Source organism: Engystomops pustulosus, chromosome 10, assembly GCF_040894005.1.
Source record: "Engystomops pustulosus chromosome 10, aEngPut4.maternal, whole genome shotgun sequence".
NCBI lineage: Eukaryota > Metazoa > Chordata > Amphibia > Anura > Leptodactylidae > Engystomops > Engystomops pustulosus.
The window spans coordinates 48,521,279-48,546,357 of record NC_092420.1 but is presented as its reverse complement, the minus strand read 5'-3'; the positions used below and the strand labels follow the sequence as shown (position 1 = coordinate 48,546,357).

The 25,079-nt window shown below is 41.6% G+C and overlaps 1 protein-coding gene across 2 annotated transcripts in view; it reads right to left on the bottom strand.

Moving 5' to 3' along the window:
* Positions 1-25,079, bottom strand: part of LOC140104421 (beta-1,3-galactosyltransferase 2-like) — a 56,245-nt gene that overhangs the window by 5,588 nt on the left and 25,578 nt on the right. The window contains exon 1 of one of the 2 annotated variants that reach the window (XM_072127957.1): positions 9,168-9,836. The exons of the other annotated variant lie outside the window; for it this stretch is intronic. The gene's annotated coding sequence lies outside the window, so the exon portion shown is untranslated. Of the gene's footprint in view, positions 1-9,167; positions 9,837-25,079 lie in introns of those variants that run through there. 2 annotated transcript variants of the gene reach the window in all.

Here is a 25,079-nt window from a genome sequence, read left to right as displayed (position 1 = left end):
CATGCTAGTAACGGGTTGGACCCCCTTTTGCCTTCAAAACTGTCTCAATTCTTCGTGGCATAGATTCAACAAGGTGCTGGAAGCATTCCTCAGAGATTTTGGTCCATATTGACATGATGGCATCACACAGTTGCCGCAGATTTGTCGGCTGCACATCCATGATGCGAATCTCCCGTTCCACCACATCCCAAAGATGCTCTATTGGATTGCGATCTGTTGACTGTGGAGGCCATTTGAGTACAGTGAACTCATTGTCATGTTCAAGAAACCAGTCTGAGATGATTCCAGCTTTATGACATGGCGCATTATCCTGCTGAAAGTAGCCCTTGTGGTCATAAACGGATGGACATACTGTGCGTTCAGAGATGCTCTTCTGCCTACCTTGGTTGTAACGGGTGGTGATTTGAGTCACTGTTGCCTTTCTATCAGCTCGAACCAGTCTGCCCATTCTCCTCTGACCTCTGGCATCAACAAGGCATTTCCGCCCACAGAACTGCCGCTCACTGGATGTTTTTTCTTTTTTGGACCATTCTCTGTAAACCCTAGAGATGGTTGTGCATGAAAATCCCAGTAGATCAGCAGTTTCTGAAAATACTCAGACCACCCCTTCTGGCACCAACAACCATGCCATGTTCAAAGGCACTCAAATCTGCTTTCTTCCCTATACTGATGCTCGGTTTGAGCTGCAGGAGATTGTCTTGACCATGTCTACATGCCTAAATGCACTGATTTGCCGCCATGTGATTGGCTGATTAGAAATTAAGTGTTAATGAGCAGTTGGACAGGTGTACCTAATAAAGTGGCCGGTGAGTGTATATACTGGGGGGGGGGGGCTGTGACCAATGCATTTCCCACCCTCGGCTTATACTCAAGTCAATAGCTTTTTTTCCAGTTTTTGGTTGGTTTATACTCAAGTCGGCTTATACTTGAGTATATACAGTAGATAACTAAGGGCAGATAAAGGCTACTGTTCTTGTTTGAAGATTAGGGGCTCCACAACAATATAATAATTAATTATAGTTTAATAATAATCTTAGACCTAGATATGGTAACAGATCTAAAGTAACTCTTTAGATATGGTGACAGAAACGGGCTAATTAGAAGTATACCTTCTAACTCAATCTTATACCAAAGGTAAGCTTACTAGTTTATGACTTTTAGAAAAGTTACACTTTACAAATCTCAATTGCACAGTGTACAAATTTGTCTTAAATCGACAGTTGCAGCAATTATTAGGGAATGTGAAGACAAAAAACAGATGTAACTACAAGAATTCATTCCCCTGTTGTATACTGCAAGGAAATGACCTCAATACCCTAGAAGGACAGAAAGAGAATAAACCCCCCTTCCCAGCTGTCCCTACCTAATTTCTCAGACTACTCTAAGCGGTAAACTGACAACTGGTCAAAGTTCTCTGAAAACAAAGTGCAGACACAAAGACAAATGCAGGACCAGACCAAACAAACACTGAAGAGTAGTAGACAAAATACAAGTCAGAACAAAGAGGACAAGTGCAGTAGGGAATCAAAAGGCAAATATATAGTTAGAAAACAGGCAATCATGAAGGAATTCCAAATCAAGCATGGAGGAATGCAAACCTTTTACGAGATTTGTCAGAGCCTCAGTCCAGAAGATGATTGGACCACGTCTCTGACATCCAGACAGGGCATATAAACAGAGAAGAAATGTGACTGAAATCTGAAAACAAAATCAATAGGATAGAAAAGGTGTAGTGGAAATCAATAAAGACAGCTTAGGAAGGAATAAACCAGTATTTAGAACTGTGCTGGCGTACAACCATTGGGTGTGTAAACTCCACAACTGTGCAAACTCTGCTGATTTGCTAACATTGGATATAAACTCCACAAATGTGTTAACTGTGCTGATCTACTAACATCGGAAGTAAATTCCTTGATTGTATCATCTGTGCTGATTTCAATAGAAATGGATGTGAACTTCACAACATGTCGGCTGCATTACTTTTAATTGTTATTTATGTGCTATGCATGCGGGATTGTACTTGCTGTCTTTTAATGTCTTTATTGAGAGGAAGAAATCGCCAACAAAAATTAAAAATCCAGTAGCATGGGTGCAAGAGAATGCTGATGCCAAGGGATTGGATTTTGAAAACCCTAGAGCAGTGATGGCAAACTTTTTAGAGCCTAAGTGCCCAAACTTCAACCAAAAGCCACTTTTTTATGTGCCAGCACAGTAATTTAAGCAGTAATTTATTTCTCCATGTTCTTTGACAACTTTCAAACGTTCAGCCTCCTTAGGACACCAACGCAGATGAAAGGAGAAGGGCAAATGTGTCTATCATTGTAGGTAGATTCTGTAGGAAGATTCTTTTTAGTCTTGTCTGGTGAACTTCATGCTGGGGTGATAGTATGGGTGCCCACAGAGAGGGTTCCGAGTGCCGCCTCTGGCACCCGTGCCATGGGTTCGCCACCACTGCCCTAGAGGGTTGATACAGCTAAAAAATAACTCTCAACCGCATTTATTATAGCAACCTTGCCACATCCCTCAAACATAACTAAAGAACTAAGTTTGCTTAATTCTGCAGAGGCAATTCTGGTATTGGCAAATTCATGTACAGAGAGAGTTCATGATATGGATCAAATCCTCCCAACTAGGGAAATGACGCAGGACTTGCTGAATGTGTTTAAAGCTAATATGTTATCAAGAATAGTATGATGATGGGGAAATTGCTTAGTGACGTTATGTCAATAGGGGTACGGATAAACCAGGTAGAATGTAAGCTTACGGAAGTAGTGGATTCTAATAATGAACTAATTGACTCACAAATGATAGTGGAAGAGAGACTGACTGACTGGAAGATCGCTTCAGGCATAATAATTTGCACCCAAGATAATTTGCAATCCGATACTCCCAGAGAGACATAGTTGAGATTACATTTTTTTATAAAGCAAAGGAAATGTTTATGCAATGTACTTAAAAACATGAAATTCCCTTCTCCTTATGACCATATTGAAGTATTTGCAGGCCTATCATCCAACCCCCAAAAAAATTCTTAGAGATACAGATATAACACATAGGTGGGGTTTTCCTGTAACGCTATTAATTAATAAAGAAGAGATGCCCTTTGTATGTAGGTAAGTATCAGAGGGAGAAATCTGGTCTTGTAAATGGGGCTTGCTAACTAAAGGAGCTAAAACCAGATCTCCAACAGGGAAAACAAATAAAGGTTTGCTGGATTGGATGCCGATTAAGAAATAAGTAGGGGGAACAGGGGCATGAGGAGTATCCCCGAATGGGACCTGCGCTGGACATTTGAAACCTTGGCTCGGTAGTTGGGGGTGGGAGCACCTGCTTTTGAAGGTGCCCTATCTTGAAATAGAGGATGGATGCAAATGGATTATTGTTTTGTGTATTTATTTTTCTTGTTGGATGTGATAATGCTTGTGATGTTTGGAGGAATTTTATTTGTAAAAAGAAAGGGGAAAAAGTTTTTAGCCCCCTTGAACTTTTTGACCTTTTGCCACATTTCAGGCTTTAAACATAAAGATATAAAATTGCAATTTTTTGGCTGAAGAATCAACAACAAGTGGGATAAGGATGTAAAGTGGAATGAAATTTATTGGATATTTTTGTAAAAAATCATAAACTGAAAATTGGGAGGTGCAATATTATTCGGCCTCTTTACTTTCAGTGCAGAAAACTCACTCCAGAAATTCATTAGGGGTCTCCGAATGATCCAATGTTGTCCTAAATGACTGATGATGATAAATATAATCCACCTGTGTGTACTCAAGTGTCGGTATAACTACACCTGCTTTGTGATAGTCTCAGGGTTCTGTTTAAAGCACAGAGAACATCATGAAGACCAAAGAACACAGCAGATAGGTGCATGATACTGTTGTGGAGAAGTTTAAAGCCTAATTTGGATCCAAAAAGATTTCACAAACTTTAAACATCCCAAGGAGCACTCTGTACACGATCATATAGAAACGGAAGGAGTATCAGACCGCTGCAAATCTACCAAGACCCGGCCATTACTCTAAACTTTCATCTCAAACAAGGAGAGGACTGATCAGAGATGCAGCCAAGAAGCCCATAATCACTCTTGATGAACGGCAAAGATCTACAGCTGGCATGGGAGAAAACATACATAAAAAGTCTTGTTTAAAGTTTGCCACGAGCTACCTGGGAGGCACACCAAACATGTGGAAGAAGGTGCTCTGGTCAGATGAAACCAAAATTGAACTTTTGGGCAACAATGACAAACAATATGTTTGGCATAAAAGCAACACAGCTCATCACCCTGAACACACCATCCCACTGTCAGCCATGATTTTCTTCAGCAGGGCCAGGGAAGATGTTTAAAATTAATGGAAAGATGGATTGAGACAAAGACAGGACCATTCTCGAAGAAAACCTGTTTGGGTGTGCAAAAGACCTTAGACTGTGACGGAGATTTATCTTCCAATAAGACAATGATCCAAATATAAAACAGAATCTACAATGGAATAGTTCACAAATAAACATATCCGGGTGTAAGAGACCTGAATCCAATCCAGAATCTGTGGAAAGAACTTAAAACTGCTGTTCACAAACGCTCTTCATCCAACCTCACTGAGCTTCAGCTGTTTTCCAAGGAAGAATGGGCAAGAATTTTAGCTTCTCAATGTGCAAAACTGACAGACATATCCCAAGCGACTTGCAGCTGTAATCTCAGCAAAAGGTGGCACTACAAAGTATTAACTTAATGGGGGGTGAATAATATTGCATGCCCCACTTTTTAGTTGTTTTTTTTTTTTTACAAAAGGTTCAAATATCCAATAAATTTCATTCCACTTCACAATTGTGTCCGACTTGTTGATTCTTCACCAAAAATGTACAATTTTATATATTTTGAAGCCTGAAATGTGGCAAAAGGTAGAAACATTCAAGGGGGCCCAATACATTTGCAAGGCACTGTTATTCATGCTTCATCAAGAGTAAAAAAAGCAGAGGTGTGTATAATGTTTAAATAAATGTAAAAAAAGAGCCAGAATGAAGATTTTTGTTGATAAGTTGTGAAATCATTTTGATACCTTATACATTTTCAGAAATTTATCCTCCAAATAGAGGCCAGATATTTTTCAGGAAATTTGTTTAATGCTATTCTCAATAGCATATGGAAGAGCAATTATGGGCCTTATTTACTAAGGGTCCGCGGCCGCACTTTTTTCCAACATTTTCGGGACTTGACAGGTCTTTTGTAGGGGATTGTGTCGCAGGCGACTGGATTTTGGTGCAGTTGCTCCGGCTTCCATGCAACAGAAATCAGTTCGACTGATTCGGACTGAGCGCAGGATTTAACTTTCAAATTGTGTCGCAAGATCAAGCCGGGAAATGCACCAGGAAGAAGAAAGTGAACTCTGTCGCATGATCTTAGTGAATCGCCGCACAGTGCATTATCGGCGGAGAATGCACTTTCTGTGAACACCTCCAGACGGGTAAGTAAATGTGTCCCAATGTGTGGAGATTTAAATTCACCGCCGGAAGGGACATTAGATTGCTCCCCTGGTGTTAGAGGTGAATAAGGCAAGACAATGAATGAAGAAAAATAGCATGACATATGACGGTACTAGCAGGCTGCTGAGAGACACTACGCATTTTTTTTTCACTAGGCATATATGTTACTCAAGAACATTATTTATTGGTGAACGAAGCAGCTCTTTGTGCATGCATGCTCTCTTGGCATGCGGCATGATGGGAAGTAGAGCAGAATCAATACTTGCAAAGAAGGTTAAAAAAATTTCAGCTAAAAATGAAATTAAAAGGACACAGTACAGAGCTTAGGGACCCCAGGGAAAATGGGGAGGCATATAGCTTGAATGACATTGAGGAAACCTACCAACCTTAGGTTAATGAGATCCATCAAGTTTTATCCTCCCTATCTCTCTCTAAATTATCTTTGAAGCAGGCTGAATATTTGGCAAACCCGTTTTCTGACGATACTTGCAGGTGGCTTAACTAATACAGATTATCCAAATTTTGTTCAGTTCTTCAACTTCTGGTAGTTGCATGGCACAGTTTCCATATCAAATCTGGAAGCTATCAAAAAAGGGTACACCTTTGACATCCCCAGAGAATGTTTACCCTATTGATTTACTTAATACTGACATGAAACTATATGTGAAACTTTTGGCAGGAAAAATGGAGCAAATCTTGCCAGACTTGATATCGGCGGATCTGACGGGTTTTGTGGCTGGCCGTTACACGAGAGATGCTACACGGTGTAAGATCCATCTTATTCATATTGCTCAGCATTGGGGTGCCCCCAATGCATTACTGTCATTAGATACAGAGAAATCATTTGACACGGTGCACTGGGGATACCTGAGAGTGGAATTGCATAAGTTTGAAATCTTTGGTCCAATGGAAAAAGCAATTGAAATTTTAAGGGGATAGTCACAGGAATCATACTATAAACTAAACATCTTGAAGTTTGTGGCATTGCTGATTAATATTTCCTTACAGACAAGAATGGCTAATTCTAAGGCAACAGGAATAAGCTGGGAAGAGAAAGGGATAATATATCAGGGAATTATGGTTTTCCCTTCATTGGATACAATGATTAAGACAAGTTTAAAGTAAACCTACCACTTACAAGTGGTAGGTTTAGACACATATACATGGCACCAGCTCAGGGTGAGCTGGTGCCAGATCATATTTTTGTTAGGGGAACAAAGCCCCTATCGCCGTTTTATAAGTTATATTAACTTATAACTCGGCGCACCGCACTTGGGCAGGGCGCACCATGCGCGTGCCCGTGCGTGCGCCGGATTCTAACGTGCTGGAGAGGTGGTGACGTCACCGATCTCCCCGGCACACGCGCGCCTGCGCAACTTAGCACGGGAAAACAGGCCGTGCTAAGTTGCGCAGGCGCGCGTGTGCCGGAGAGCTCGGTGACGTCACCGGCTCTCCAGCACTTTAGAATCCGGCGCACGCACGGGCACGCGCATGGTGCGCCGTGCCCAAGTACGGTGCGCCGAGTTATAAGTTAATATAACTTATAAAACGGCGATAGGGGCTTTGTTCCCCTAACAAAAATATGCTCTGGCACCAGCTCACCCTGAGCTGGTGCCATGTATATGTGTCTAAACCTACCACTTTTAAGTGGTAGGTTTCCTTTAAATATCTATAAAAAGGCCTTGAAGGAAGACATTTTAAATGCTTCTAATGCAGATCTCTCTTGGTGGGGAGAATACAATTTTGTAAGATGATTTGCCTCCCTGGGGTGCTCTATTTAGCAACGGGAGTTGCTAAAAAAAATCCTTTATTATTATATAAAGGAAGGGGGAATGTCTGTGCCCCATATTCAGGCTTGCGGATATGATTGACACTCTAAGGCTACATTCACACTACCGTATGAGCCCGTATATACGTGACATTTTTCATCCGTATGCAGCACGTATGTAACCTGTATTTTATACGTCCCCATAGACTTCTAGGGCATACGGAACTGACATACGGCAGAAAATAGGACACGCTCTATATTTTTATACGGCTAGTATACGGTACGGTACGCTACGGTGTCAAAAACGGCAATGTAAAGCATAAATGATACACTGAAGGGGTCTGCTATGTCAGTTAAGAAATGGGTGGCTGCGATAATATAAGCAGGGGAAAACTGTCATTAGCATTTCAGAGTGTATCATACCCAATATAACATTAATCAAGAAGGAAAAATTTTATCCAGCTGGATGCGAGGAGTCGGCAAGTAGACAAAAGTAGCAAAATTTATTTAATCCATTTAAAAAAAAAAGTACAGCACAGCACAGGACAGAAAAAGGACATCAAGGCTACAAGCCTACGTGTTTCGGTACAAGACCTTATTCATGGCTTCATGAAAGGTACTACATTAAAGTACTGGGTGCACAAGGGAGTCCGTTCAGTAGCAGATCTGTATGAAGGGCAGCAGCTCAAATCATTTTAGCAAATAAAGATGCAGTTTGAGCTTCCCGATTACACATTTTTTCAGTTTCGGCAAATTATATATACCTTGAGGAATTTAGAAAAAAGGAAATATCTGTCATGCTCTCCCTTGGCGGAATTCAGTTTATGAGAAAACCCCTTTAAGTGTAAAAGAAGAGTAAGCCCTCACATGATGGGAGCAGGATTTAAACACAAATATCTATATTTTGAAATTGGCCCAAGCATTTGACTGGACAGTTCACTGCTCCCTCTGTATAAATGAGATGGTATTCAATGCCTAAAAAGGTTATAGAGGACATTTATCACCACTGTTGGCGGGGCTGCAAGGAAATTGGGGACATGGTCAACATGTGGTGGTAGGAGTTGGGTTTAGAGTTTTAGAGATAAAAGTAAGCTGAAATATTGAATTGGCTCTATTACACATAGGGGGTGGATCGTGGCTACTAGTATGTAATAAGAGGTTGGTGGGTTGGTATGTAATACGGGTGGGGGTAATGGCTACTGGCATGTAATAAGAGGAGGGGGGTAATGGCTAACGGGTATGTTACAAGGGGGTGTTGGGGATAATGGCTCCAGGTATATAATAAGGAAGAGGAGGAATAATGGCTACTGGTATATAATAAGGGGTGCTGGGGATTAGGGCTACTGGTATGTAATAAGAGGGTGGGGGTAATGGCTACTGGTATGGAATAAGGGGGTGTGGGGGATAATGGCTCCAGGTATATAATAAGGAAGGGGAAAATAATGGCTGCTGGTATGTAATAAGGGGGTACTGCTTTGCTAAATATTAATGAATGGGGGTTAACATATTACTAAGAGGATATTGATGCTGTATAACAATTAGTGGGCACCATATATAAATTAGGAGATTTTATTTGTGTGACATTATACTGTTATTGACTGTGGTGTTTTTAGAGGCAAAGTTTCAGGATGTGCTGCACAGAGCTGAAGAATTCTTGTGGCGAATTCTGTAGAAATACATCCCGGCTGGAGAAGTTATCAAAGTTCTGTAACTGATGAAGAAGAACCACCATCATCTGTGAGGAGCCATCAAGATGAAGACCAGGACAGATCAGAGGTAAAAGGTTGGAGCTACGACTTATGCATATACAGTGGGTGGACCAATTCACTGAATCAGAGAAAAGAGGGAGAGAACCAAAGTGCGCGACTCAGGTGTAGTATTAGAATAACAGTGGTATAAAAGACTGTTATGTGGTGCTCACCTTGCGGCTACCTTGTAGCCTAGCATGTAGTATATTGATGTGATGCGCTGCCTGTGGGTCCACAAGGATTAGGCGTCCGATGTTCTATCCCGCGGCTAAAACAGGTGAGTGGCAAGGCTGAAGAATCCACATCAACGGCGCGTCATCACTTGGAAGGCTCTTTATTGTTATTATTGGTAAAAGGAACTACGCGTTTCGGCGCTGTACTAGCGCCTTCGTCAGGTTCAAAACAATAAAAACATAAAATGACATAGTATAGAACATTTATGCTGTTATATAGAGGATTAGGGAGACTCGTTCCCGGCTAGGGGAAGTGCGTGAGAGCAGTATACCGACTTGATAGGACATTACTGCTGCCTGTCAGGCTGCAGCACGGTCTATCAGTCTGCTCCCTGAGTTCCAATAATTACATTAAAAAATAAATAAATAAAACATTGCTAAAAAGAAGTTATTCACATGCAGGTATATATATAAGTCTATGTTATTGGGGATAGGATGAAGCTGAGTATAGTGTAATGAATATAACTATATTACTCACGGGGGACATAATAATAAGAATTAGTTAAAGATGAGTGTATTTGCCTGTTTTGAATATTGTGTATGCCAGAAATGATTTGTTGTTACTTTGGTGTGAATAAATATGTTAGGAATTCCAGTATTGTCCTGAGGTTGTGGTTTCCAAGGCGTCCGGTCACCATGGCAACCGAGGGGTTCCCGTGTTTGGCTGCGCTAAAGATCTAATCTACGGAAGCCATGGTGGACCAAAAAGGAAGGAAGTCACACATCTGGATCCCTCCGTCAGTTGATCTAAGGGCACGGATCTATCCGTTTGGAGGTGAAGGAGTTCACGTACCGAAAGCCTATAGGGTCAGCATGGACACGCGGTGAATATTTTAATTTTGATAATAATTGTAGCAATTAAATGTGAAGTGGATATGGGTCTTATATGAATGGCTGGTTGTATCTGATTGTATCTGAATCTTGTGAGGCTGTGTCTTGATCTTGCCAAAGTGAGTTCCTGGATTCCAATGGACCTTAATTTTCAAAAGTTTCAATAGTTTCATTTAGCCCTTCAGGGGTTAATGTCCGAAGTCTGAAGATCCAATATGATTCTTTTTTGTTAAGTGCGGCCACCCTATCTGGAATGTCCTCCGGGATATGTTCAATGGGGATAATCGAGATGCAGTTAAAGTCCTTGTTATGCGTAATAGTCAGGTGTCTTGAAAGGCTTTGGAGTAGGAATCCGGACTGTATTTTACACCTATGTCCGTTTAGTCTCATACGTAGGGACTGTGTGGTACGTCCCACGTATTGGAGACCACAGTGACAATTTATTAAATATATCACGAAATTGGAATCGCAAGTCATTCTGTGTTTAATTTTGAATTGTTCTTTAGTAACATTTGATTGGAAAAAGGTCTGTTTGTCTGTTATTGATAGACAGCAAAGGTATTTCTTGTGATTACATTTATAGGCTCCTTTTGATATTGTTTTGGTTAAGGTGTTCTGAGGTTTTCTTATACATTTTAATTTGCTTGGTGCAATGATGCTTTTTAGTGTTCTTGCTTTTCTGTAGGTGATGGATGGAGCTTTTGGTATTATTTCTTTCAGATGGGGGTCGTTTCTAAGGATTTTCCAGTTCTTTTGTAGTAGACTTCTAATAGCATTACTGCCTTTATCAAATGTCGTTATAAAATTTTGATGGGTCGGTATCGAATTTTGAGGTGTGTCCTTTTTCGGAAGTAGGCATGTCCCTTTGGGTGACATATAACAGACAAACAGACCTTTTTCCAAAAAAATGGGACTCAATTTGCCAGATGAACACACATAATAACCTATCCCAAGAAGCCCTTGTGGCTCTGGATGAATTGATCTATGACGACAACCTGATTATCAAACCTGCCCATAAAGGCGTGGCAGTTGTCGCCATGGACCGATCAAGCTATATGTGTAAAGAGTCAACTTGATGATACTAATGTGCATAAAAAATTAACTGAAAAGCCACTACCTTGGTTACTAAAGCGTCCAGAATCTTGGTTTATAATGCATTTGCCAATGAAATTATTGATAAAGCTACACATGACTTTCTTGTTCCAAAAAATCCTGTCACTCCAGTCATATGTTGTCTACCAAAAATCCACAAAAGACTGGAGTCGCCCCCTGGGCGTCCAATTGTTTCCGGAACAGACGCCAAACTATCTCCATCAGCTATATTGATAGATAAAATTCTATGCAAACATGTAATGACCACACATTCATACATCAGGGACACTTCTGATATTTTAGTTAAAATACATGACATAACAGTCCCCACTAATGCCATACTGCCATATAGCCAAATGCTGAGAATAATGAGAATTTTGGATGATTCCACACAAATTGAAATCCGGGTGTATATCAAATACTAGTGGAATCCTGCCCTTAGTATTGTAAGGGTTAACCGAGATTTAATTTATGGGCAATTCTCCCTTAACAAAGATGGCTTCTCCGCATACTTACTCCGAGTTGCCGCCATGTGATTGGCTGATTAGAAATTAAGTGTTAACGAGCAGTTGGACAGGTGTACCTAATAAAGTGGCCGGTGAGTGTATATACTCCACTTGTAACCCTCACCTGTATGCTTGAAAATAGCTCCATTGAGGGGCTGATACGTTGCACCTTTCACTCTGGGTGGATAAAAAACATCTTTAGTTCTATTGGAGTGCTGCCTTGCCCTCTATTGCATTGTATTGCAGTGTATAGAAATTTTACTTATGATCTCTAATGGCCTAGATGGCTGCGTCTGTGGGCAGCAATGTAAGGTGCAGTGGTCGGGTTCTACGGGGCCACTTAACAGGTTAACTGCCGTGATCAGTGCCAGCACTATCACGGCAGTAACAGGCAGGTGTCAGCTGTATTATACAGCTGACACCGGCTGTGTATGGAGAGAGCTCAGCCTGTACGTTCTCTCCAAACACCCCCCTGCAGCACCAGGATGTTATACTATGTCCTGGTGCGCATAATATTGTGAGCTCCATGCTTTGGCAGGCTTGCATGCATATTACGCATGCAAAGTTGGGGAGAGATCCATGCCTAGATACCCATTACAACTTCCTTTGTTTCCAGCACATGACTTGTTGCGCAGGCACACGGAGGGAGCGAGGTGCACAGTATCTATATTTACAGGGGACCCAGTATGAATTAAAAGGGGGGCTGCATGTATTCATTCATTATGGGGGTACTGTAAACATGTAAATTAGAAGGCTCTGTGCATATAAAAACTCATTTGGGACATTGGTCCTGGTGCTGTGTTTGTGTATGATGATTGGTTGGAGTAGTGATTGATCTCCATACTGGTGCTATATTTATTTACTAAGCTTTGTTCTGGTGTAGTATATATGTAAATCGCTATTACAATTATTCATGACAGGCACAATTTTATAATTTGAATGACACTGCACATTACCAAAAGACAAGAATCATGAATAAATGAGTCTATTTTTACAAGGAAGCAATGTTTTGATGCAATTGATGTTTTTGTACAATTACAGTATATGACTCTTCAAGTGGAAAGGATATGGCTTTTATAATGTGGAAAGTGAAAAAACAGAAACTCAAAAACAGGGCCCTTAAAGTGTAACTGCCATTTGAGATTTTTATTCTGGTGGGGCCTTGTGAACAATTTTCTCACATACTTTATTAAGAAATTCTGCTTAGTGTGTAAAGAAATAGGTTGTAAAGTGCCCCTTAGTAACAGTTTTATCTCTTCGTTGAAACAGGAGATGCCTATTCCAGGCAGACTCTCCTCTCTGATTGTTTGTAACCCTGACTGTAGTATGCTATTACTTTCAAACATCAAGCTGAAAGTCAAAGGGGGTCAAATCATATTTGAGCTGATTTTCCCTATATTGCCCTGGGTTTTTGGCGCACGCGATCGGATTGTGGCGCATTGGCGCCGGCATGCACGCTACGGAAATCGTGGGGGCGTGGCCGAACGAAAACCCAACAGATTCAGAAAAACCGGCGCATTTAAAAAAAAAAGTGTCGCTCGGCACGCGCTTACCTTCACTCAGCCCGGCTCGGTGTACTCCAGTGCGTTCTGATGCTCTTCAGCGCAGCAGCAACATCTGGTGGACGTTGGAGGAACTGCCTTAGTGAATCGCCGGAAGACCCGAATCCACCGCAGAGAATGCGCCGCTGGATCGTGAATGGGCCGGGTAAGTAAAGCTGCCCCAAAGTGTCAATCCTCACTGCCCAGAGTTTTGTAAACAAACTCTGGGAGATTACATGGCGCAAACTACCCAGGCTGAAATACGGATAGTTTAGTTAGTTAGTAAATTAATCAGATTACAGGATAGAGCACTGCAGTCTAATTAATTTACAAACTAAACAGTTCAGTTATCCTGAAGGAAAAGTGGTTTGGCACTCAACATTAACATGATGATGGTTATATCACATAATGTTTGGAACTCTTCAGTTATTGACTGTGAAACCTGTAATATGAATGAAATATGTACATATGTAATGTGTACATTAGCACATGACTTCTTCCCTTGCTCTATATATTTTTATGTATGTGGTCTTCAACTTTGTCAATGAGTTTATGTGGTCTTCTACATTTTAACAGTAGAGTTCTTTAAATGGTCATGGAATATCTAAAATAGTCATACTTTGATTCTTTGCAGCCAGTTGGTAAGATAAAAAAAAATTCTCTTTTTTGCTCATTAATGTATACTTTGCATGCTATCTTGATGAAAAAAAAAAAAAAAATGTAGATATTTTTTCTAATTTATTTAACAAGAAAAACTTAAATATCACATGGTCATAAGTATTCAAACCGTCTGCTATGACATTCATGTTTAATGTGCATGCTGTTCATTTTTTTCTGATCCTCCTTGAGATGGCTTTACTGTTGTGTTTAATTAAACTGATTGGACTTCATTAGGAAAGGCACACACATGTCTGTTTAAGACCTCACAGCTCAGAGCACATCAGAATCATGAGATCTAAGGAACTGCTCAAGGAGCTCAGAGGCACAGATCTGGCCAAGATTACAAAGGAATTTCTGCAGCACTCAAAGTTCCAAAGAGCCTCTATAATCCGTAAACAGAAGAAGTTTGGGAGGAACTGGCAGTGTAGCCAAACTAAACTATTGTGGGACAAGAGCCTCAGTGAGAGAAGTAAAGAAGAACCTCAACATCACTGTGGCTGAGCTCCAGAGATACAGTAGGGAGAAATTTCCACAACCTCAACTATCACTTCAGCCCTCCACCAGTCGGGGCTTTATGGAGTCTGCCGATGGAAGCTTGCAGAAAACACATGAAGAACTTCCATACACTGAAAAATAAGATTCTCTGATCTGAGGAGAAAAAGATTGAAAAATTTGGTGTTAATTCTAAGCAGTATGTGTGGAGAAAACCAGACACTGCTCATCACCTGCCTAATACATTCCCAACAGTGAAATGATGTGGAGGCAGTTTCATGCTATGGGGTGTTTTTCAGATGCGGGCATAGGACAACTGGTTGTAATTGAAGGAAAGATGAATGCAGCCATGTGCAGAGATATCCTGGATGAAAACCTCTTCCCGAGTGCTCTGGACCTTAGAATGGGCTGAAGGTTAACAAGGCAATGACTCTAAGCACACGGCTAAAATAACAAAGCAGTGGCTTCAGAACAACTCTGTGACCATTTCTGATTGGCCCGAACAGAGCCCCGATCTAATCCAAATTGAGTATCTGTGGTGAGATTTGAAAATTGCTGTCCACCAACATTCACCATCCAACCTGAGCGAACTGGAGAGGATCCACAAAGAGGAATAGCAGAGGACCCCCAAATCCAGGTTTTTAAAAACTTGTTGCATCACTCCCAAGAAGACTCATGGCTGTACTAGCTCAAAAGGTGCTTTTACTCAATACTGAGCAAAAGGTCTGAATCTTTATGACCATGTGATATTTGAGTTTTTCTTGTTTAATACATTTAAAAAAAAACATCATTCGGATCTTGAAAACCATTGTCATTTTGTTCTTTGAATAAAAGAAGATCAGAGTAAGCATTAAATTACATCTAAGTGGAACGCCACTGAACACAGATCTTTAACAGAACTTCTACAATTGATTTTTGGGAATCCAGAAGGTTGCAGCAGCTGCCACAAACCAGTGTAAATCACTAATTCACAAATGTCTACAGAATTTGTCTCTACTCCCACACCACCAGTAGGTAGGTGTTTGTTTTAGCCTTCTAACTCCTTCCCAACATGTGCTGTACTACAGCTCAGCCTCGGGTCAGGTGAATGGAGAGGGCTCACAGGTTAAGTCCTCTCCAAGCAAAGTGGGCTTTTGTTGCATATTGCATTTAAATTGCAATATTTAAATGATTGTGGCAAAGCTGCTGGGGGCATGTAAAAAGCAGCCATGACTACCTTGAATCTGTTTTAGAGAGGCAGTCGCTTAGAGATAAGCAGAAAAGCTGACATTACAGTATATGGGAAAAATATTATAAAATGGCCATGGAGTATAGAATGATGACAGTAGGAAGTGCAAATTGTTACAAATCCTCATACAGTTCTGTAAATGGAAAAATAGGAATGTTATAGATTTTTGAAGGTGAGGAGCAATAAAACTGAAAACACAAAAACAAAAAAGGGTCAGGTCATTAAGGGGTTAAAAAAGGTAGGAACAGCATAAACCTACTGCACCTTGCATCTTGTACTTATTTTAAACAATCTGGAACTATTTTGATGACTGCTGAAAATAGACTCAGATGATGAGACTGTTTAACTGCAAAAAGAGTAACATCTTAGCGTATCGAAGCGTAACAACGCTTAGAGAGTAAACATCTAAGATACTAATGACTCCAGTTATCATGTTAAATAATTAAGTTCAATACAGTACAATTAGAAAAATACTGAACAATTATGACTTTTTTGAAAAGGTTGTCAGATGTAAGTCACAAGTCTTGGATTTGACACCTTCGCTGTGGATCTCTGTAGTGTGACCCCTTGTCTCGTGGCCAGAACTTTTGCAACTATGCATCTTTCTTTTTTGCATTTTATAAGCTTATAATTGGAGTAATATCAGAACAGTCTTACAAGAGTTCACAATATTTTTTGCTTTTCCACTGCCCAGTTTTTTAGACTCTGCAATGCTTCTTGTCTGCTGCATTGCCAGGTATCTCTATCTTTCTATCCATTGGTTCTGCTTACTATGCTCTTTGTATCTCTCACACTGAATTTCTGTCCCTTACAAGGGCCAATCATGACATACAGCTTGTATGTGGATCCCCTGTGTGGATGTAGTTTCTCAAGAGTCTCATGTTTCCTTTCACACAAATACATAGAAGTGTGTTAAATTCTATTGTCACATGGATTTGGTTTTATAGGCCTATGTTGAAGACCCTTAACATTAGTTTAAGTTACAATTCCTTAATGTTCCTTCATGAAAATTCGATAAATCTACCCCACGGTGAATATAACAACCATTTTAAATGAGATAGCCTCAACATGGGTTATATGGGCAGCTGACATATATCTTTAAATACCATATAAATAACTAAAAATTAGAAAACAAACAATAAGCTTCCACATTTGTTGTGACAATGTATCACTTACATAGTATTAAAAATCTCATATTTGTGTTGTAGGTTGTAAAAAGCTTTCTATTTCACGTTTAATAGGAGCATATCATTTTCTGGTGAGCACAAAATATTTAGTTTTTTTAATGCATAAACATTCAACTCTTTAAAGGAAACCTACAATCCGGAATACACTGAGGTATTCCTCATGGTAGATACCATTCTGTCTACTAAACCCTATACTGCCTTTACCTAAATTTTTTCTTCTAACTAGAGGTAGGAATTAATAGCACTGTGTCTATTTTTGCAGATGACACCAAACTGTTTAGTGTAATACAGTCTATGGAGGATGTTCATAGGCTGCAGGGTGACTTGGACAAACTGAATGTTTGGTCATCCACTTGGCAAATGAGGTTTAATGTGGATAAATGTAAGGTTATGCACCTGGGGGCCAATAATCCAAAGGCAAAATATGTCCTTGGGGGAGTAAATCTGGGAGAGTCCCTTGTTGAGAAGGACCTGGGGGTACTAGTAGATCATAAATTGAATAACAGCATGCAATGTCAATCAGATGCCTCTAAAGCCAGTAGGATCTTGTCATGTATCAAAAGTGGTATGGACTCTCGTGATAGGGATGTAATATTACCACTATACAAGGCACTGGTTCGGCCACACCTGGAATATGCTGTCCAGTTCTGGGCACCGGTCCATAAAAAGGATGCCCTGGAGCTGGAGAGGGTTCAACGTAGAGCCACAAAAATGATAAGGGGTATGGAGGGTCTCAGTTATGAGGAAAGATTAAAACAACTAGATTTATTTAGTCTGGAAAAGAGACGACTACGAGGGGGACATGATTAATTTATTTAAATATATGAATGGTCCATACAAAAAATATGGTGGTAAGTTGTTTCAGATTAGATCAAATCAAAAGACGAGGGGGCACTGTCTCCGTTTGGAGAAATCAAGGTTTAATCACCGGAGGCGACAGGGCTTTTTTACTATGAGAACGGTCAATCTGTGGAATAGCCTGCCTCAGGCGCTGGTCACAGCAGGGACAGCGGATAGCTTCAAGAAGGGTCTAGATGCCTTTTTACGCCTAAATAACATTGATGGTTATGTTATATAGAATTGTTTCCCCTAAATCCCTTCCTCATCCAATCCCTTCCCTTCCTTGGTTGAACTTGATGGACAAGTGTCTTTTTTCAACCGTAGAAACTATGAAACTATGAAACTAAAAACTTAAACTGTCTTTTATCAAAATTAACTTCATAGGCTACTGAGTTGTGGGCTAACCCAGCCGAGTTTAGGGGCTAAGGCTATGCTATGTCCCTGTAGCCTCTGAAGTTTTACCTCCTGGCACGTCCCCACAGAGCTTTCTGGGTATTTAGCTTATGCCCAAGCATGCACAGTAACTTCTGGCTGTGGTGTATAAGGATGAACAGAGAAGAGACTTCAGAGGCTACAGGGACGTGTAATAACGTTCAGATGGGGTACTCCAGGCTTTGAAGATCATTGGCATTAAAGACAAATGTTTTTAGTTAGTTAAGGGGGAAAGACTGGCTAAAGTCAGTGTAGGGCTTAGTAGACAGAAAGGTGTCTACCATGGGGAATACCTCACTTAGTGTACCAAAATATCAAGCATGATAAACCATGGGCATTTACTCATGATCCAGGGAGCAGTGACTGTAATCTTCTTAAATTTGTCATCCATGGCCTCCTTGCTTTTAAAATCAACTTACAAATATGCTAATGAGCCTGAGGAACAACCCTACCCCTGATGTAATCTGGCTTTACAAACTTTTACCTAAGCACCTATGTAATGAGCATGAATTGAGCACTACTCACTTCATAAGTGCTGATCACACATGGGGGAGGTTGAGCCCCTCAGATCACAAGGGGCTAGAGAAACCCTTCAGACTCATTAGCATAATTTTAAACGTGTATTCAAGTACCCCTTCAAGACGAGCACCGTAGCCAGTAAGTCTTTGCTGCATATTGCAGTAAAGGCTTACCGGTAACACCCGTGATCGGTGCTAGTGGGTGTTTTCCCACCAATGCTGCCGTCGGCTTCAAAAAGATGGCGGTGCCGTCTTGTCCCGGATCGTCGCTCACGGTGACATCATCGGGGAACGGCGATCCATCACCATGACAGCCTTGGGTCTTCCGAAGACACGAGGCTGTTTTTTTTTTAACCCATTCATTACAATGTGCCATTTGCACATGAGGAGGAAAATCCCCATATACTAAAGTATGGCAGTATATGATAGGATCGATCAGACAACCTAGGGTTAAAGTACCCTAGGGAGTCTGAAAAATAGTAAAAGTAAAAATAAAAAAAGTTTTAAAGAAATTATAATAAAAAACCCTAAAAATTCAAATCACCCCCCTTTCCTAGAACTGATATAAATATTAATAAACAGTAAAAATCATAAACACAATAGGTATCGCCGTGTCAGAAAATGCCCCATCTATCAAACTATAAAAATGTTTTTTACTGTGTTTATTCCTGTAATGGAAAATAGCGCCCAAATTTTGAAAATGGCACTTTTCTGCCATTTTGAAAAATCAATAAACAGTGATCAAAAGGTCACACAGTCATAAAAATTATAGCAATGAAAACGCCATCAAATGTCACAAAAAATGACCCTACCTACAGCTCCGTACACCAAAGTATGAAAAAGTTATCAGTGCCAGAAGATCGCAAAATAAAAAAAAAAAATTTTTACAGGAGGTTTTCATTTTTGTAAATGTATGAAAACATTATAAAACCTATACAAATTTGGTATCCCCTGTAATCGTACCAACCAAAAGAATAAAGTAGACATGTCATTTGTGTCGCACAGTGAAAGCTGTAAAATCCAAGCCCACAAGAAAATGGCACAAATGCGGTTTTTCACAATTTTCACTGCATTTGGAATTTTTTTTCTGCTTCCCAGTACATGGCATGGAATATTAAATACCATCACTATGAAGTGCAATTTGTTACACAGAAAATAAGCCATCACAGAGCTTTTTATGTGGAAAAATAAAAAAGTTATAGATTTTTGAAGGTGGTGAGTGAAAAATGGAAGTGAAAAAAACTAAAAATGGCCAGGTCATTAAGGGGTTAAGGCATCCATGTTGAAAAGAGAGTAATATTCTAGATTCTTTATATAGATTTCCATAATTGTTTTATTTTCCCTATCACTGTAGCTGTGTGGGAGCTTATTTTGTTTTGGATAATGTATAATGTATATTTTTACATTTTGGGTACATGCATTTATTTTTTATAATATGACATAATTTGTTATTAGGGGTATTATGTAATAATAAAGTAGACTGCACTACTCCAAACAAAGGTATTGAGTAAAATACGTATGCAACAACCCCCACTGGGGCATAGCTTTTCTGGCTGTGGACAGCCAGGGCCCTGAACACAAGAGTGGCTGGCTTATGCGGTTTTGGGCACGCTTTGGTCACGGACGGTACTTGGTATTGGGACCAGAGGATAGGCCTACAGCCTGGCAGGTCTCCAGCAGGTGATGTGTGCAAGAAAAGTAGAGGGAGAGGCTGATAAAGGAGGTTTCTCCCTGGGGAAACCCATGGGATGTATATGGGAATCCCTGGGTGATGGAGTATTAGGAGCCCATGATGGTGAAGCAGGCTGATCCAGGGATAACACAGAGGCACGTTGTGCAAATCAACTTACAGTGCTTTATTCAAGTTCAAACAGAAGACAACGGCCTTAACATCAACAACAGAATCAGCAGGCTGGAAATCTGGTTGGAGATAGCCGGTCTGCAGGAAGGATTGCTTGCAGCCTGGTAGTAACTTCAGGCTGGGCTGGTGGACCTCTGCTCTGGGGCTTAGTCTCCTAACTTACCCAGGGTGTCAGGCAGCTGGACTGAGACACCTCTGCTTCCAGGTATTATGACACTGGCTGGTGCAGCACAGGCAGATGCTGCACACTCCTCTGCTTACTTTGCTGACCATGAAGGGTGCACATAGATCCTCTTCTCGTCTCTCCATTAGGGACATTTAGGACCATAGGGGGACCTCTGAGACCATCTCAAGGTTCATTTCCCCCCCCTCCCCCTGCATCTGCACGTCTCAATACCTCTCTTTATTATACTTACCTCTCACCGTCCGTTGGTGTCTCCCTCTCCACTTCTACTGTCGGTATTTCGGTTCTCTTTATTGATCAATATCCAACTTGGAGAATCTGAACGCCTAGTACCTTCTCAGCAGCTGTTTGTCAAAACGGAATAGACATACAGCAAACTACTCAGGTTTGAGAACCATCTGGACATGAATTAAGTACTCTAGTATACAAATACTTCAAGGTGTTTTATGCTGACTGGAACAGCCCCGTGAGGATTACTATCTAGTAATCACCATTAATCACCATTTTATCACCATTTTCTACTTTTTATGATTTTGGATTATATTAAAAGCTAAGTTTTAAATTGTTTTCTCACCTATTGTGTACTTACTAGTTTGAACAAGATTGGTGAAGGGGGTAGGAGGTCTATACTATTCTCCCCAGTATACTACGTTTCCCTTGGTCAGGACGCAGCACCCTCCAACCAGCTTGCTTTACAGTGGTAAAAAAGACATCATTGGTTAATAACATTTTACATGTTAACTCTTGCTTTAACAGATAGAACTTAGTAATTGCAGCTGAAAGTACTAACACTTTTTTGTTAAATTTAGATTTGTCCATTACTACAATGTAAATGTTAAACATAGGGAATTTTGATGGACCTGTCCTAAATAGAATACAACTGGCAGACATATCCACAGTACAGTATCTAGTTTTAAATAGTTGAGGCATGAATCATGCATAAATTATTCACCATTCTGTATATATACTTACAGTATTCCCTTACTGAATGGGCTATTGTTCACATGGTATGAATAGAATATGACACTTTTCTCTTGTAACCTATTCTTTATTTACATATAGGAATACCGGTATATGATACTAACTGCTCCCATGATGTATAGTATTATATTACATGCAAGTGACAGATCTGCTCTTAAGGGGAAGTTGACTGTAGAACATGAGACATGCCATAACATTTAATTATTGGGTTTCTGTGCTTTATATCCTTTTCAATTGGTCCTCTAGTGCAATGCATCATTCTTCAATCACCATTCACTGCACTGGACCTGCACAATACAGTGCATATTGCTGGTAAGAAAATGTGAACGGTGGCTTTAAAGTGTAGGGATCAAAATTAAAAAAATCTAAAATTGGGTAGATGGTTTGTGTTCAGGTAAAAATGTGATAAATCTGCCTGAAAATAGAACACTTTAAAATCTCAATTTAATTATAAAATAATAAAATAAGGGCCTCTCTTCAGCCACTATATTACAATTTTATTCAGGCTTTCAGTATGTGTATGGGATACTAAGATCAGGGTATAGATGTCTCCACAATCTCGCTCTCTTTTATCACCTCATACACTACTGGACTAAAGTGCAGCTATATAATAAAAGCTGTGCTCTCGTCCTGTTGAGGATCATAGAACTCTTCCGAGGAAAGATATTAACTAGAGATGAGCGAACATACTCGGCCGAGCTTGATGCTCGTTCGAGCATTAGCATACTCGAAACTGCTCGTTGCTCGGACGAGTATTTCGCCAGCTCGAGAAAATGGCATCTCCCGCCGTTTTGCTTTTTGGCGGCCAGAAACAGAGCCAATCACAAGCCAGGAGACTCTGCACTCCACCCAGCATGACGTGGTACCCTTACACGTCGATAGCAGTGGTTGGCTGGCCAGATCAGGTGACCCTGGAATAGACTAGGCCCTGCCCGCGCTGCTTGGATCATTCTGTGTCTGGATGCCGCTAGGGAGAGAGCTGCTGCTGGTCAGGGAAAGCGTTAGGCTGTTCTATTAGAATAGTGTTAGGCAGGAGTAATTCTACAAGAACCCAACAGCCCTTCTTAGTGCTACAATAACGTTATATTTTCCTTTCTTTTGTTTGCTTGTGGCTGGGCTTGCTGGCATTAGTAGTGCAGCTAGTACCATATTGTGAGGAATTTGCTGGGAGACTTGCGACCGTTGTGTTTAGCTCTTAGTGACACGCATATCCACCTCAAACACCGAAGTGGGACAATTTATTAGGGGTTTGATTAGAATTAGGCAGAGTCTGCTGATTTATTTTCTTTTACCTTTATTTCTTTTTATAGCTCAAAGTCATATTGCAAAGCAGTGTGCTTTCACTGTATGCTAGAAAATAGCCATAGGAGAACCCCAACGGCTTACTTAGGCCTACAATAGCGTTATATTTTCCTTTCTTTTGTTTGCTTGTGGCTGGGCTTGCTGGCATTAGTAGTGCAGCTAGTACCATATTGTGAGGAATTTGCTGGGAGACTTGCGACCGTTGTGTTTAGCTCTTAGTGACACGCATATCCACCTCAAACACCGAAGTGGGACAATTTATTAGGGGTTTGATTAGAATTAGGCAGAGTCTGCTGATTTATTTTTTTTTACCTTTATTTCTTTTTATAGCTCAAAGTCATCAGGCACAGCACAAAATCCAGTTGTGTGCTGTCAGTGTAGGTTAGAAACTAGCCATAGCAATAGGATAGCATCGTTTTGTTTAAAAAAAATAAATAAAAAACACAAAACACCTGCTGATGAGGGAGCAGGGGAACGACGCAGAGCTACACTCCCTAGGTTCATCATGTCTCAATTTACTGGGACTCGTGGTAGAGCACTGTTGAGGCCAGAACAGTGCGAAGAGGTGATGTCGTGGATTGCGGACAATGCTTCTAGCCATTTGTCCTCCAGTCAGTCCACGCAGTCCACCCATGTCACCGAAATCAGCACTCCTCCAGCTCCTCCACCTCAGCCTCCTTCCCCCCAGTCTGCCCCTCCCAGCAAAATTTGGCATTTGAACCGGCATACTCTGAGGAACTGTTTTCTGGACCCTTCCCACAGTCACAAACCACTTGTCCGGTTGCTGCTGAGCAATTCTCCCATGCCCAGGTTTTCCACCGGTCGCAGTCTGTGGGTGATGATGACATTATTGACGTAGTGGAAGAAGTGTGTAAAGAGGTGTCGGACGATGAGGAGACACGGTTGTCAGACAGTGGTTAAGTTGTTGTCAGGGCAGGAAGTCCGAGGGGGGAGCAGACTGAGGGATCGGAGGATGATGAGGTGACAGACCCAAGCTGGGTTGATAGGCCGGGTGAACACAGTGCTTCTGAGACGGAGGCGAGTCCTATAGCAGAACAGGTTGGAAGAGGCAGTGGTGGGGCCAGACGGAGAGGCAGGGCCAGAGCTGGTGCATCAGCGCCAAATGTTGCCCGTAGTCAAGCTCCCGTGGCGAGGGCTAGATTTTCAGAAGTCTGGAGGTTCTTTAAAGAAACACCGGATGACCGACGGACTGTGGTGTGCAACCTTTGCCAAACCAGGATCAGCAGGGGTTCCACCACTACTAGCTTAACTACCACCAGTATGCGCAGGCATATGAATGCTAAACACCCCACTCAATGGCACCAAGCCCGTTCACTTCCGGCCGGGCATACCACTGCTCCTTCCCCTGTGTCATCTGCTAGTCAGCCCCCTGCCCAGGACCACGGCCCAAACACCTCCCGTGCAAAAACCCCATCTTCACCTCCACGATCCTCCACAGCATCCACCAGCGTTCAGCTCTCCATACCCCAGACGCTGGAGAGCAAAAGGAAGTATAGCGCAACCCACCCACACACCCAAGCCCTCAACGTCCACATTTCCAAGTTGCTTAGCCTGGAGATGCTGCCCTATAGGGTGGTAGAGACCGAGGCCTTTCAAAACCTCGTGGCGGCGGCCGCCCCTCGGTATTCGGTCCCCAGCCGCCACTACTTTTCCCGATGTGCCGTCCCAGCCCTGCACAAGCACGTGTCAGAGAACATCATCCGTGCCCTGACCGACGCCGTTTCTGACAAGGTCCACCTGACCACGGACACGTGGACGAGTGCTGCTGGGCAGGGCCACTATATATCGCTGACGGCACATTGGGTTAACTTGGTGGAGGCTGGGACCGAGTCTGACCCTGGGGCTGCTCATATACTGCCGACGCCGAGGATTGCGGGGCCTATCTCGGTCCAGGTCTCAAAGGCCTACTATGCCTCCTCCACCTCCTCCTCCGAATTACGATCCGTGGGCATGGCGCCATCAGTCGGTAGCTCTAGGCACAGCAGCAGTGCCGTCGCTAAGCGACAGCAGGCAGCGCTCAAACTGCTGAGCCTAGGCGATAAAAGGCACACCGCCCAAGAGCCATTACAGGGCATCACGGCGCAGACTGATCTGTGGCTGGCACCGCTGAACCTGAAGCCAGGCATGGTTGTGTGTGACAACGGCCGTAACCTGGTGGCGGCTCTGCAACTCGGCA